This window comes from Zonotrichia leucophrys, chromosome 17 (assembly GCF_028769735.1).
Source record: "Zonotrichia leucophrys gambelii isolate GWCS_2022_RI chromosome 17, RI_Zleu_2.0, whole genome shotgun sequence".
NCBI lineage: Eukaryota > Metazoa > Chordata > Aves > Passeriformes > Passerellidae > Zonotrichia > Zonotrichia leucophrys.
The window spans coordinates 1266636-1280278 of NC_088186.1; the positions used below are offsets into that span (position 1 = coordinate 1266636).

The following is a 13643-nucleotide window of genomic DNA, read 5'->3' on the forward strand; positions in this document are numbered from 1 at the left end:
CCAGGTGAGGAACGGCCCGGAGGGTTTGGGGTGAGGATCGGCCCGGAGGGTTTGGGGTGATTCCAGGTGAGGAACGGACCGGAGGGTTTGGGGTGAGGAACAGACCGGAGGGTTTGGGGTGAGGATCGGACCGGAGGGTTTGGGGTGAGGAACGGACCGGAGGGTTTGGGGTGAGGAACGGACCGGAGGGTTTGGGGTGAGGAACGGCCCGGAGGGTTTGGGGTGAGGAACGGATCCCAGAGGGTTTGGGGTGAGGAATGGACCGGAGGGTTTGGGGTGAGGAACGGATCCCAGAGGGTTTGGGGTGAGGATCGGACCGGAGGGTTTGGGGTGAGGATCGGCCCGGAGGGTTTGGGGTGAGGAACGGACCGGAGGGTTTGGGGTGAGGATCGGACCGGAGGGTTTGGGGTGAGGAACGGCCCGGAGGGTTTGGGGTGAGGAATGGACCCCAGAGGGTTTGGGGTGATTCCAGGTGAGGAACAGACCCCAGAGGGTTTGGGGTGATTCCAGGTGAGGAACGGCCCGGAGGGTTTGGGGTGAGGAACGGACCCCAGAGGGTTTGGGGTGATTCCAGGCGAGGGACAGAGCCCAGAGGGTTTGGGGTGAGCCCAGGCGAGGAACGGACCGGAGGGTTTGAGGTCTGAGCTCAGGTGAGTTCTCATGGCACACACCTACATCTCCCAGGAAAACTGGAATTCCAGACCACTGTTTTCAATGAAATATGGTACAAAACTTAGAATGTGTTTTTGAATGATTTTCTTTACAGTCAAGTAAGAGCTGATGTCCAGTCATCAAATTCTGTGTTCTAATTTGGGAATTTCACACCCAAATGTTTTTTCTTACTAAGACTTTATTTAAGGATTTCAGGATTTCGGCTGCAATGGGATAAATCCTAATAGCTATACATTAAGAGGCTGAATTTTTATTGTTTCTCTCTAATTTCGCGTCAGATTTCACATGGCCTTTTGAGGGAGAACGGTGTAGATGGTTCTGGATTAAGTGAAGAGCTCTGGTCTTTTATTTAAAAAGAAAACAAAAGAAAACCCAAGTTTGTGTAATTTTGCTTTGGTTCACAAACTTTCTGGGCAAAGTTACTGGTTTGTAAAGGTCCCATGTTTGCAATGTGATTTCAGTTTTACTGAATTTGAAGTTTTTGTTGGGTTATTCAGGTTTTGTACACAAACTGAAATCATTCTTTTGAAGTGAAATGCAGAAACATTTGTGTGGAAATCCCTCTCGGCCAAAATAGCTGAGCTCTGCACCACTCTTTTTCTAAGATAAAAAGAAATGAATCCATAATAGTTTGTGACAGATGGCAGAAAATGTAACTAACTGAATGTGATTCTGTATGGAGTTATTTGAGGTTTTTGGTGTGATTTGTTGTGAGTTCCTCTCCTCCCCCCTTTCCTTCCCTTTGATTGCAGTCTTTGTCCATTTATTCTTAGGACAGAATAAGATTTCTGAGCAGGGGCCTCTCTTGTGGTGCAAAGTGAGAATTGTTTTTAATTGAGCAGAAACATGTGGAAGGATCAGGAATATCTCAAGGGATTACAGAAAAATTCCAAATTTGTACTACTTACAGCTTGTGTTTAGAGCAGGGTCTGCTGGGAATAAATGTTAGTTAGTGTGACCTGTGACCTTAAAAACTGTTGACATGGATTTCAGCCAGAAACTGGCCACAGAACTCCTTTGTTAGGCTCATTCATAGCTCCTTGAAAACTCCAGTCAGTGAAAGTTGCCAGCTCGAATCTAAGGAAAGCAGAGCCCTTTTTTTTCCTTTTTTTTTTTTTTTTTCTTTCTTTCTTTCTTTCTTTTTTTTTTTTTTTTTTTTTTTTTCTTCCCATGCTTTGGAAACAGTGGCCGCCCCTTAACCAGCAAGACTTCTTTAATAGGGCTGCAGGGCCGGGCCCTGATTGGAACTGACAGCTTCCTGGCCCGGGCGTGCCAACTGGCAGGGCCCTGAGCCACGGACAGACAGACAGACAGACAGACAGACAGACAGCGCCGGGGGCTGCGCTGCCCTGCCCAGAGCCCCGGGCAGCGCCTCAGCCCCAGGGACCTGCTGGGGAGAATCCAGCCCTGCAGCCCCAGGGACCTGCTGGGGACAATCCAGCCCTGCGCCAGCCCTGCTGGGGACATCCACGCCGGGACTGCAGCCCCAGGGAGCTGCTGGGACATGAACGCTCAGTGGACCTGCTGGGGACAGCACCCCACAGCCCCAGGAGCTGCTGGGAGAATCCAGCCCTGCAGCCGCTGCTGGGACATCAACTCAGGGAGTGCTGGGGACAGTGCAGCCCTGCAGCCCTGCTGGGGACAGCCCAACCTCAGGGAGCTGCTGGGGACTGTCCAACCCCACAGCCCCAGGAACCTGCTGGGGACAGCCCAACCTCAGAGACCTGCTGGGGACAGTGCAGCCCTGCTGGGGACACTGCAGCCCCAGGGAGCTGCTGGGGACAGTGCAACCTCAGGGAGCTGCTGGGGACAGTGCAGCCTCACAGCCCCAGGGAGCTGCTGGGGACAGCCCTGCAGCCCTGCTGGGGACAGTGCCCCAGGACCGGGGCCTTGCAGCCCAGGACTGCTGGGGACATCCAGCCCTGCAGCCCTGCTGGGGACATGCGCTTGCAGCCCTGCTGGGGACAGTGCACTCCCACAGCCCCTCAGGGGACCTGCTGGGACAGCCCACCTCAGGGAGCTGCTGGGGAACCAGCCCGAGCCTGCTGGGGACAGTGCAGCCCTGGAGCTGCTGGGGACAATCCAGCCCTGCAGCCCTGCTGGGGACAGCCCAATAACCCACGGGAGCCTGCTGGGGACAATCCAGCCCTGCAGCCCCACAGCCCCAGCAGGCCCTGCTGCGGGAGAGGGCTCAGCCCACAGCCCTGCTGGGCAGGGATAAACCCCAGCCCCACAGCCCTGCCAGTGCCTACTCCGGGGGAGGAGATGGAGTGTTTGTGATGGGGCTTGTTTTGTAGTAATTGTCCTGTTGTTTTCTAGAATTTTCCCTTTTCATTGATTTGGCCAAAATCAATGTTTTACTTCCGTATCTGTATGATTCTTTGAAGCCTGGCAGAAGATGTTTGGTAATGGCTGGAAATGCTTGGAACACTTTTTGGACAGTCTGTTTGGTCCTTGAGGTGTATCGACCCTGGAATCCCTGTTCTACTTAAAATGCTTGGGAGATGAAAGCAAATGGCAAACTGCTTCTGTTAGACATGGCAAAGGCCACAAAATACATGTATAAATCATGGGCAATTGGATCTCTGATTCCAAACTGCTACAGAATTGTACCTAATGAAAATGTTGCTGTTGAGTCTCTGATGCCTTCATAGATTTTTTTTCATTATTATTTTTTTATCAGTGGCTTCAGCACTTGCATTCTGTCAGTGAGAGCTGGAGAGCAGAGATTGCTCAGTTCCTTTGCACGGGCCTTTCACAGAGCAGAGGAGAGGGCAGGCAGGACTCGGAGCTGCAGCCTGACCTTCTTTCACACAAACTGGAGTTTCTCACAAGCTGGAACTGCAGCAAAGCAGGGCAACTTTCAGCGCTGGGTGACAGGAAATTGAGCTGAAGTGGCTCAGAAAATGTGCGAACGCCCCGAGGGCGTGTGCAGGGCCAGAGGGGCTCCGGGTGCTGCAGGCATTCTGCCTTAACTTGACATGTTTATAAAACAGTTTACATCTCAAAAGTTTAGGGTTTTTACCCCTGTTGATTCGCTCAAACAGACACTGGCTCTTATTTTCAGTTGCTTGTCAGAATATATATGGAAAAGTGATGAACCTAGTGAAGAGGGAGCTTGACATCAATTAAATTTAGCTATCTGCTTTGTGTTTCTTCTTCCTGATACACTGTCTCCAGTATAGCTTTTCCAAACTTCCTGTGGTTTTCCATTATTGTCCTTACAAGTTTTACAAGATAGAGATGAGCTGTTTGAAACTGCTGTTCCAGTAAAAGAAGAATAGAATTTTGTATTACATCTGCACATTTGTTGTCCTCCATTTTCATCTCTGCCATTAACCATTTTGTAAAGACTACTTCCAGAAAGCCTGTAAGGCCTAGTATCTTCTCTTGCTCAAGTATCTTTAAATAAGATAATGGTAATTTAAATAAGCTAATAATGCCTTATGGCTGGAGTAGGGGATTTGAAGTCTTTGCTGAAGAAGCTTTGCTCTGTGTGATCAGCTGGTCATGATGTTTGAATCAGAAGCTCCCTTCTGTTTCTATAATTTTTTTCTCTTACTGTCCACTAGAAACAGAAATTATTTATGTCCATGTAGTGAGTTTGAAGTTTTATCTGCAGGCATGGCTGGCTGCACTCAGATGCTGAGTTCATAAGAGGTTATTTGGTGATATTAGGAAGATGTTTTTTTCCCACTGAACGTCTAGATAAACCAGACTGCTCGTTGGTAGGAGCAGCCATAAGCTGTACAAAAAACATTGTATGACCTGGGAAGTATTGATATTGGAAATAAATATTAAAGACAGGTTTTCAGTAGTCAAAGGGTTGCAAAGAATGCCCATACAGTGCTTGGCATTGGAGTTAAGATGCTGATTTTGTGTTTTACTATGCATGTGCATATCCACATCATTATTCTTAGTTGAAAGTTGAGCAGTTGTCCTTTACCACGGGTGCTCATTTATTTCCTTCCATGTTGAGGCTGGTAGAGGCTGAGCTGTGTATTGCATTAATGTTGTGGTGGGATGAAGTTATCCCACTTGTGGGCTGGTAGCAGCCAGAAGTACAGGGAGTTGTTTACAGGGAGCCCATGGGTTCTGCCTTTCTGTGGAAGCATTCAAGCAGCAAGGCCTGCACAGTCTGTTTGGCACAGTAGCTGCTCTCAGCTGGCCCCGTGCCCTCCTGCTGTTAGGCAGGGCAGAGATGTGCCAGATCTGCCTTGTGCGGAGCAGAGCCTGCCTGCAAATCTGCTTGTAGTTAGCCCGGGGCCTTTTGGCAGCACTCTGCAGCCCATTGATTTAGTTGCAATGCTTTTTCCTTAATATTTTCCATCTGGCCAACAATGACCTATAACGACAGACACAAAACAGAGTTTGAATTATGAGCAGCGTAATTGTGCAAATGCTTCCAAGTCTCACTCTAGAACCTGCAGCGATGGGTGCTGCAGCCAGGGCTCCTTCCACAGTGCTGCTGCAGAGGAGAAGCCTTGGGGCTCTCTGGTTCCAGCCCTGTGCCACAGAAATGTGCCCTCCAGTTAAACTGGGAGTGTGTTCCATTCTGGCCTCCCCTTGCTGTCTGTTGGTCCTGAGCTGGGGGTGCAGCTCCCACAGCCTCAGCTTCCACACACTGCACACACTGCCAGGGCCAAGCCCTGCCCTGGGCCCTGGGCTGGGGGAGAGGGACCCTGGAGCAGGGCTGGGGCAGACAGGGCCAGAACTGAGTATGGAAATGCTCCAGGACGTGCAGCAACAGGTTTGGGGCCTTGCACTGTCAGGGATGTTCTGAGCTCCCACCTGCAGCAGTAAAATATCGATGAGAAGGATCACAACAAAAATGTCAAGTGTTAGTAATGTACCACTACTGGTGGAGTTGGATAAAGCTGATAGTACTGCATTCAGTCCAGCTACTTCACTGGTCTTGCCTTCTGACCAGAAACCAATTTTACTTAATTAATTAGGCCTTCATGTCACGCCTTCTTTCGTTGCTGAACAACTGTAACAGAAGTAATTAAATCATGTCACTTTTTATTACCTTTGGCCCTGGCTGACTGGCTTGGAAACTTCATCTCAGAGCTAATACAAACTGAATTAGTGCATCACCTTGGGGAAAACCCCCTCCCTGGCATCAAAAAGCAGGGAGGAAGTAGTTAAAGTACAAGATGGATAGATCCTCTCTTCCACAAATGGATCACTTTTGGGTTGCTGTCTGAAGGCTTACAAATGCATCTGTCAGGAGCAGGAGCATCCTGTCCCCGCTGACAGATGTGTACAACATTCCCAAAGAGATTACATGGCAACTTCCTCCTTCAAGGCTGGAGCTGTGGCAGAGCCCTCGGGTTATGCAGAGGTAATTGGAGACGCTGGGGCTGATCCAGAGGTGGAAGTGCCGAGAGGAGCTGCTTGAGTAACTTGTGCCTGTTGTTCAACAGGAGCCCTGATCCAGGCACTGTAATCATGGGAGAGAGGCTTTGTGTGCCTTCCTAGAGGCAGAGTTCCCTGGGCTATGCAGGGAGCCCAAATAAAACCCCTCATTTGTAGCCCTGGCTGTTTATGAACGTGCTTGATAAGGGACAGATCTTCCTCCACACTGAGCATTACCTGCGCTAACTCCTCAGTGTGTTTTAGAATTTATTATTGTTTGAATATTCAGAGAAAATGATTGTGGGCAGTTTCCTGGTTTAATCATTTGCTTAAGCTGATGGTTAGACAAGAAGTCTCATAAATAAAAATTAGACTTGCTGGCCAGGAAACAGGCCAGAAGGACTTTTCTGTTAATTAATGTCATGCATTTTCAGGGATTCTGTGGAGAGGTTCATCAGTGGTATTTCTGCAGGTGAAGATCAAGTGCTATAATTTTATGTGTTTATTTTTACATCTGAATGTTTGCTGTGAATCCTAAACCATCGTACAGGGTGGTCATAAACAACCTGCACTCAAATATCAGACTCAGACTTGATCTTTGTAGCCTTGCTATTGACATCTTGCTCTGCAAGTGCTTGTTTGCTGTAAGTAAGGTGATTTTTACATGCCTAGCCCAGTTCCTTGCATTCTCAAATTATCAGTTGCACAGCGCCGACATAATCATGAATTTTTCACTTGGCTCTTTCAGCTCTGCTTGTGGTTTAACTTTTATGACTTCCTACCAACTTTGCTTATTATTAGGAGCTGTGTGTGCTCCCTCTGAGTATGTGAATATTTCTTCCCTGTGATGAAGCTCCCTCCCTGTGAAGGGAGCTGTAAAACCTCTTGCTTCACTTAACTTTGTTTCTTGCCAGTAGGGAACACGAGTGGTTTGGGGAATGCAGAAGAGAGGTGCATGTAATTGATTTCTGCTCTGTTACTGGAACACCCTCTTTGCTGCCCCAATGTCCTCTGTGCTGGTTTGCCACAGTGCAAGGATCACTGTTGTGTCTCAGAACTCACACACAGGTGTCACAGGTACACACCTGATGCTCAGCTTTGGCTGTTCAATATGTGGCAAATCCCTTTAGCAGCCGAGCACAGCTGGCTGCTGTGCAGTGGGGCTCTTGAACAGAGGCGTGTAAAATTCTTCTGGATGAGGCAAAGTGATGCAGAGTCCCCAGGCAGGTGCAAAGAAGAGATGCTTTATTGCTAAAACCAGGCCTTTTTAAGCAGCTAGGCCTTTATCAATTGCATAGTTTTAAATCATAACAAACATAATTCAACCAAACACCACGATATGAACACATAATGGGTATAGAACTTATCTGCCTCTAATTCAGCTGAGTCACTTTCCCATAGCCCTCTTCTAGCTAGCCAAAGTAGCAGGCCTGAGCCATGGTTTTACCAGGGTAACCAGGCCCTTACTTTATAAGGTGTTACCTATGTGCAACATTTTTCTTCCCTTCAGGAACTGATCTGCATTACAGATGGTGCCACCAGCTCTGTCCCAGAGTGGCTTTGGAGCTCGCTGCAGCACGTGCCAGAGCACAGGGCTTGGTGACTGGGAGGGAGCACTTTTGATTTATAATAAAAAGTTCATAATGCTACTGAAATTTCAGCTGAAACTTAGTACTAGAGGGCATAGCTTGACAAGCACATATGATTGGAGTCAGTAATGAAAAGGAGCTGTTTCTCTGGTCAAGGAAAAAGGGTTAATTTGCATTGGGATGAAAAGGCTGTTCAGGATCTACTATTTCAACCTGTGATAGACTTAACAGCAGGCTTTGATCCCCAAATGAAATGTGATGGATTTCAACTGATGCCAGATGTCTCAAACCTAGTGGGATCTCTGATTGTCTGCCACATCTAGAATTCTCTCTTCCAGCACTTTCATGTATGCTTTTTAACGTGGTTTGAGGAGAGAGATTCCTTGACAAGCTAAGCCTTTGGAATCCTCTCTCTGTATTGTCACTTTGGTGGGGATCTTGAGGCTCTCATGCTGTCTAGTGCATCCTGCTTTTTAAAATCAAGCTTCGTGTACCAAACTGCTCTAACTCCTTCATAACCAATTTTTTAAAGTCCAGATAATTTAGAGGCAGTATAATCTGTAATTCTTCTCAGTTTAAGGCTGTTCTTTACCCTCTCCGTATTTGTTTTTTAGAGCATTTTACCCTGGCTGAGTAGAGCCATTGGTCAGTGTGTTCTGTTGGTGTTGAAGGGAACATAACTGTTGTTTTTGTACTCCAAGGATGTCTTGTTGCATTTCATCTATCTCACTATGAAGTGCCAAGCCCTTCAGCATGCCCATCTCCTCACCCCGTGGGCTCTCTGGGGTACCCTTTGCCCTTGGGTTTAAAGAAAGCATACAGACAGAATTGTCAGGGTGTGCTGTAAATGCAAACAAATGTTTCTCTTATGTACCTTGATTTCCTGTCACTCCTTCAGTCCTTTGCTCTCAAACATGCTTGAAGGGTCTGTGTTGGTCTTAAACTAAGCCAAGTAAGCACTTGCTGTTGACAATTATTTCTTGAGATGCTCCATAAGATGAGATCCAGTTTTGTGGGGTTTAGTACTTCTAAAATATGTACATGAGTCATGCTTGAGCTGCATAACTTTGAACTGAATCATGGAATGATCACTCATGGGTAATAACCAAGGGAAGTTTGTGACAAAATGGGGAGAAATGCAGGAAGAAAAGACATCCTGTGGGAGCAAGGAGAGGCAGGGGTGCAGCTGGCTTTGAGGGGCACTCACAGTGGGGCAGGAAACCTGAACAAACAAACAAATAAATCAGTGAAAAGCTGATGTTCAAAGGAGGCTGTTGGCTGCTCCTGGAAGGGAAGGTAATTCATCCACACGCACAGGGGTTGCTATGGAGATTTGGGGTGTCTGTGCTCCAGCTCCTGAGTGTGAGGTGTCAATAGACGGAGTCTGGAGCACGGAATAACGAGGCACTGGGGCCCGTGAGGCGCAGGGAAGGCCCTGGAACACACGAGCAGCTGAACTGAGAATTTAGCCCATGAAATTCCCAAATGAGCCTGGAGATGCCTTGGTTCTTTCAAATGCATTTTGTAAAGATGCTGCAAACACTGGGTGATGGAAGGAAAAGAAGGTGGGAAAAAGAATTTAATAGTGTATTCCTGCAAGGAAAATAATAGCATGTGGAGAGTCTTCCCTCTCCTGAGCAGAGAAATGAGATTAGTTTTAAAAATCTGTAGTTTAATGTCATTTTACTTCATCTTAACTGTAAAACATTAAGCTGAAATTTAGAAAGAATTAAAAAGGGAAATTAATACTTTTAATGAAGGGAAGGAAAAGGTGTTTGGATTGTGTGGTTTTGCTATTTAAAATCATGTTTGCTAGAAGCCCTGAAGAGCATTGTGGCTTGGCAAACATAACTTAGTTCATCATTAGAACCATTACTAACCTAAAATAGAATGTGATTCCATGATTAGGAATAATGCTGGCTGGGGGAGAATCATTAGCTGCCAGGTACAGGAGGATGGAAAGAAGCAATATTGGATTTAAGTTTGAATTGCAGAGTTTTATCTTTAAATGCAAGAAGTCCTAAGATAACAAGTCACCAGGAGACTGGAGTAACTTTTGATATGTTTTCCATCCTTGCATTTTTTCAAACACAGTGTTGGGATTATCCACAGAGATCCTTCTGAGCTCCTGCTGAGGCCCTGTCGTTTGTCCTGCAGGAACTGACAGGCACTGCGAGTCAGGAAATGTGTCCTGCTGCACCAGGAGCCCTCACTGGCTTCATACAGTGAAATGAAAAATGTGGTAGTAATAATAATAATAATAATAATAATAATAATAATAATAATAACAACAATAATAATAGTTCCATCTCTTTGTCAATCTGCTGAATCTTCCTGGGGATTTTCAGCTCTGTGCTAGGTGTGCTGGAGCTTTGCTGTTGGTTGCAGGGATGGTGTGGAGGGGAGGGCACAGGTCACTGCTGCTGCACCGTCACCCTGCTGGGCTCCAGGGGGACACCACTGCCACAGCCAAGGGCCTGGGCACCAGGCAGGGAGTTGTTATTTGTTATTGGCTGTTCTTCAGAGTCCATGAGTGAGGCACTGGGTGTTTTAGTGGCACATGCAGGAGTAGTGCTGGCAGAAGATGCATTTGGCCTGAATTTCCTCATCCTTACACTTTTGTCAGTGAAGTTGGTGATGATGTGTCTATAGTTCATGTAATAACTGGGGTCAGGATTGTATTCTGTGGTCTAGGTCACTGCAGATTATTGTGCTGAGCAAAAAGGTCAAGATTTGGGAACTCCATGAAACCAATCCTGGCTAATACAGACAGATTTTGTGAGCCTGTCACCACAGAGAAGTGTGCCCATCTGCAAAATGGAAATGACTGTTCTGTTTTGCAAGGGAGATGGCAGTTGGTTATGCTGTTATCAAAATATATATAGTATGTGTTATAAATAAATACGTGTTAAAAATTCCACTTCTGATCTGTGTGAATGGAAGGAGTAAAAGTTATGTGTGCTTGCAACTCAGTCTAGGAGGAGATGCTGCAGACACGTGTGGATGTCAGGCTGGTTTCTGAGCCCCCTGATTTCAGGCAGGAGTTGTGCCTGGGTGCAGCTCAGCCCTGCTCTGTGCTGCAGGGGAGGGAACCAAGGTGGGGCTTCAGCTCCAGGGGACCCCAAAGGTGCCCCAGGTGCCCTTCCACGAGCGTTGGTGTCAGCACACCAGTGAAGGCAGTGCTGGAGCTGGCAGTGTTCAACATTACTGTTATAAACAGTTGCTATGGGAATTGGCAAATCTTCATAGATCATTTGAAAAGGCCCCCCTTGCCACCAGGGTTTGCTGCTGCTGCACTGGGACGTGGAGAGGCTTTGCTGCCAAGGCTCCCAAGGCCTGGAGAGCTCCCTGGCACTTGGGTTTGGTGAGTTCTGCGCTCTCAGTTGGTGTCCTGCTATTGCATCCTCCTCTCTGATTGCCTGCTGCAGGTAACACTGCAGACTCTCTCCTTTTCTAAGTTGGCTTCACTGCACATTTCCCTTTCTAAGAGCAAGCCAAAAGCTAAGGAAGAGCTGAAATTCAGCTTGTTTTTGTTTTCTGTGCTCAGACACAGCCCTGCAGGGGCTGGGCTGCCCTGGGGCTGGAGCCCTGGAGGGAGAGGCTGGCTCTGGGCAATCTCACTGCAGAGCTTCCCTTCCTTTGCTTAACCTCTGACCTGCGAAAACAAGAGTTCATCAAAACTTCTGAGGGAGCTAAGAGGAAGGGGAAGTGTTTGGTTACAAATTAAATATGAGCAAGTCATAAGCCATAAATCTTCAGTAGTGCTACCAGTTGTGCTACTTAAGGTACAGAATATTTTGGGTTATAAACTCTGCCTGTGTTTCTTTGGAAGGGTGTTTAAAGGCTGCCTTGAGGATTTGCTTTCTTTAAGAAAAAAAAAATCCACATTTTTTTTCCTCTTTCCTTTTGGCAGACATCTAGAAACAAATTCAGATAACTGTATTTCGTGGGGGATTTTTTAGATTTTTTTCAACTTTAACTGGTCACAGTTTGGGTCTAATAAAAGCAGAACTGGTTTATTCTTGAGCAGTCAACACACGGATTAAGTGATGAAGTAAGAGTGTTGAAGATGGCAGGATAAATTAGTTTTCTAATGTACCCAGAAATTTTGGGATGAGAGAGATCCTGAATTGTGTGGTGACAATAGAGGGGGGTGACAACTGAAGTGAGATTGTCTGCATAATTTGCACAATTTTGTGGTGGGTTTGTCTTTGTCTTGCCCCTCTCTTGAGCAAGAGCCACACAGATGCCCATGTGTTGTGGAGGGATGAGTTCTGCTTCAAATACCAGCTCATTTCCTCAGATTCCAAACTGGGACACTGTCCTCAGAAGGGGAAGTTATTCTCAGAATAGAAAAAGAAGCAGTTATGATGAGATGCTAACCCATCATTTGGAAACAAGGAGGAGGGAATGTTAAAAAAAGGACAATAGGTTCATCAGAGGATACTGGGGAAGAGAAGGGAAAGCCAGGGAGTGCAAGGGGAGCAGAAATGGGGCTGTGTCTGCTTCTGGGGGGGTTTGCTGGGGTTCTGACCTTGTGGGAATGTGAGACGTGGCTGGGCTGGTTTTACTGGAGTCACAGAGGCTCTTTCCTAGGGCCCAGTAAAAATGTGAGGTTGCTTTGGGCTGGAGTGTTCTCATGGCTGGAGCCTGCAGCTGTGCCATGCTGCCTGTGTGCAGGTCATGCAGGAACCCTGGGGGCTGCAGGGGGCTCACCAGTGGGCACAGGGCCTGGCAGGGCAGGGCAGTGGGCACAGCCCCGGGCAGCGCAGGGCTCAGCAGTGGGCACAGGGCCTGGCAGGGCTCAGCAGTGGGCACAGCCCGGGCAGGGCAGGGGCAGCTCTGGAGGACGCCCAGGACCTGCCCCCATCTGGGCTCAGCGTTGCCCCCTCGGGTCCCTGCTCTGGCTGCCCTGGGAGGGGAGGCCTGGGGGATCCTGCCTTTGTTTTCCTCTTTTACAAGACACCACACACAGACATGAGGAGCACAGCGATGGTTGTAAGGACTCTCATTTTAACTCTGTAAATGTGTTTTTCTGGCCAAGTCCCTGAGCGATTAGGTGGAACTTTTAATGGTGCCTCTGTGGAAGCAGCTTTGGTTTCCCGCTGCCAGGGAGCTTTCTGCCTTCCTGCTTTTCTGTCTCCTCAAACTCTTTTGATAGATGCCTTGCACGGATTTGTTTACCAGGTTCTTAATCTCTACTTAGCAGATATGTTTGGAGAGGATTTCTCGTTACCCTTGTAATGGCTTTTAACTCTGATGAAGTTTATTTAACTAAACAGAAAGAAAGAAACTTATCTTCTACCTAATCCTTCTGGATTGTTTACAATATAATGTCAAAGTTAAATGCTGTTTAAAGTGGTAATTGTCTGTCTTTCTCTCCATTCGAATACACACTCTGTAAAGATGTTTAGAGCGAATTAATTTCAACGATAATCCTGTCATATAACATGAAAAGTTAAGTTGCTTATCAGTATATTTTGATAAGCTACTTACATTTTACAGTAGCATTTGCAGGCTTCAAACAAACGCTAATGATGGAGTGCCAGTCACTTTGTCTGTCTCATAGAGAGCTTCTCACCTCATTTATCACCAGAGCTGCTCAGCCAGGGACCACGGGGCACTCCATTCCTTACAGCTGTCAGGATGCAGTCATATTTTATAAAAACTTTAAATCCTGTCTGACTATATCAAAATAGAATCCATTTGCTTCAGAAAGCGGCTGTGATTAAAGAGCATCAGGGAGTGCATCTCTGGCTGGCTCTGCATTCGCTGCAGCCGAGGGAAATTCCTGACTGGTGTTGGGAGAGGGGCTGAAATACAGAAATACAGAGCTGTGCCATGAAAACCCTACCAAAGCTGCAAGGAAAAGGAATACCCTCACTGTCTTACTGTGTGCAGTGGAGATGTAAAGTAAATGGAAAAGGTGTGACTTTTCTGCGTGTTCCCCTTTTGATTTTGTTTCTTCCTCTCTTTGGGAAGTTGTGTGCATGTACTGAAGGTGAACTTTCTGTTTGACTGAAG

General features: G+C 47.1%; 1 protein-coding gene across 10 annotated transcripts in view; it reads left to right on the forward strand.

Annotated features, from left to right (window-relative positions):
* The window catches only part of DENND1A (DENN domain containing 1A), a 150537-nt gene that overhangs the window by 51787 nt on the left and 85107 nt on the right, over window positions 1-13643 (forward strand). The gene's annotated exons all lie outside the window — the stretch shown is intronic.